Here is a 2,090-nt window from a genome sequence, read left to right as displayed (position 1 = left end):
TAACTGTACCTCACAGTGATCTGATTTATACCTCGACAGTCTATACACGGGCGCAGACCTCCATTCTTCTTCTTCACAAAAAAGAAACACGAGGAGGCAGGTGAAGTGGAGGGCCGAATGTATCCCTGCCCCAGGGATTCGGAGACATATGTTTCCATAGCCGCTGTCTCCTCCTATGACAGAGGATACATGTGACTCCTGGGAAGTGCTGCGTCTACCAGAAGATTTATCGCACAATCCTCCCTGTCGATGGGGTGGTAATTGAGTCGCCTTCTTCTTACAGAAAGCGAGAACCAAATCGGCATATTCTGAGGGGATGTGCACGGTGGAGACCTGGTCTGGACTTTCCACAGTAGTCGCACCAATGGAAACCCCTACACACCTCCCTGAGCACTCTCGTGACCACCCCTTGAGAGCCCCCTGTGCCACGAAATAGTGGGATCATGACAGGCCAACCAGGATAGGCCCAGCACCATGGGAAACGCAGGAGAATCAATAAGGAAGAGACTGATTCTCTCCTTGTGACCCTCCTGCGTAACCATGCTAAGTGGAGCGGTGGCCTCCCTAATCAGCCCTGACCCTAATGGTCAACTATCTAGGGCGTGCACAGGGAAGGGAAAATACACAGTAACAAGGGAAATCCCTAAACTATGGGCAAATGAACGGTCAATAAAATTGCCAGCTGCGCCTGAATCTACGAGCGCCGTATGCTGGGAAGAGCGCCTTATGCTGGGAATGTGGGGAAAACTCAGGAAATTTGATAAACACATACATGAGGGCAACAGGAGGATCTGGGTGAACCTGGTGCCGACTCACCTGGGGTGACACGATAGTGCCCTGCTGCCTCGACTCCCCGAGGAACCCCCCCTGCACCGACCAGCAGTGTGCCCTCTGCGTCCACAGATGGTGCAGGGAATGGCCCCTCCTCCGTTCTCCCTAAGCGCAGCACCTCCCAGCTCCATGGGCGTCGGAGCGGTGGTGCTGGGGGATGGAACTGACAGGCACCGATCCGGACGTCCGCGGGTAGCCAGCAGGTTGTCCAGCCGGATGGACAGGTCCACCAGCTGGTCCAACGTGAGGGTGGTGTCTCGGCAGGCCAACTCCCGACGGACGTCCTCGCGCAGACTGCACCGGTAGTGATCGATCGGGTCCCTGTCGTTGCGAAATCCTGCGTGCTCCTTGTCCTCTACCTCAGGTGGAACAGACGTTCACACGCTGCTCAACCCTCAGGCGGGTGGTCAAAAACTCTGCGTAATGGTCCAATGCTGTGTCTCCTTCACTCCATACGGCATTTCTCATTCCAGGGCTTTGCATGAGAAACAGGAGACGAGGGCGGACACACTCTCACGTCCCGAAGGAGCCGGGTGGACGGTCGCCAGGTAGAGCTCCAGCTGGATTAGAAACCCTTGGCATCTGGCAGCCGTCCCATCATACACTCTCGGGAGGGTGAGCCGAATCCTGCTGGGACCGGGTGAAGGAGGGCTGGACAGTGGGGCCTGCTGTAGTGGGGCTGGCGGAGGTGCTAGACGACCTCCTCCTCTCTCCCAACAATCCATCGTTTGCAGCACGCGATCCATGGCGGTGCCAAGACGTTGCAACATGGTGGCGTGATGCTGGACGCGCTCCTCTACCGCCACAGGAAGGGCGTCTGCTCCTGCTGACTTCATTCCAGGTGAGTCATTCTGTCATGCGTTCTATGTGTAGCTGGTGTAGAGGAGTTAGGTCGCAGGACAGCAGATATGAGTAAATAAACTTACTTTACTCAAAATATACAAATGCGATACAATAAAGAGAGCCCACATTAACGGACCGTACTACATACAAACAATTACTCACAAACAGACATGGGGGAACAGAGGGTTAAATGATGAACAAGTAATTGGGGGATTGAAACCAGGTGTGTAAGACGAAGACAAACGCTGCCCGAACAAGGAGAGGGACGACTTCAGCAGAAGTCGTGACTGTGGGCAGAACTGAAAAAACGTGTGCGAGCAAGGAGGCCTACAAACCTTACTCAGTTACACCAGCTCAGTCAGGAGGATTGGGCTAAAATTCACCAAACTTATTGTGGGAAGCTTGTGGAAGGCTAC

The 2,090-nt window shown here is 54.4% G+C and overlaps 1 pseudogene; it reads right to left on the bottom strand.

The window, feature by feature from the left end:
- The window catches only part of LOC124035412, a 15,281-nt pseudogene extending 14,319 nt beyond the window's left edge, over positions 1-962 (bottom strand).
- Between the last annotated feature and the right edge of the window lie 1,128 nt (positions 963-2,090).

The sequence above is a fragment of the Oncorhynchus gorbuscha genome, linkage group LG05 (assembly GCF_021184085.1).
Source record: "Oncorhynchus gorbuscha isolate QuinsamMale2020 ecotype Even-year linkage group LG05, OgorEven_v1.0, whole genome shotgun sequence".
Classification (NCBI taxonomy): Eukaryota; Metazoa; Chordata; class Actinopteri; order Salmoniformes; family Salmonidae; genus Oncorhynchus; species Oncorhynchus gorbuscha.
This window is presented reverse-complemented; position numbering and strand designations above follow the sequence as displayed.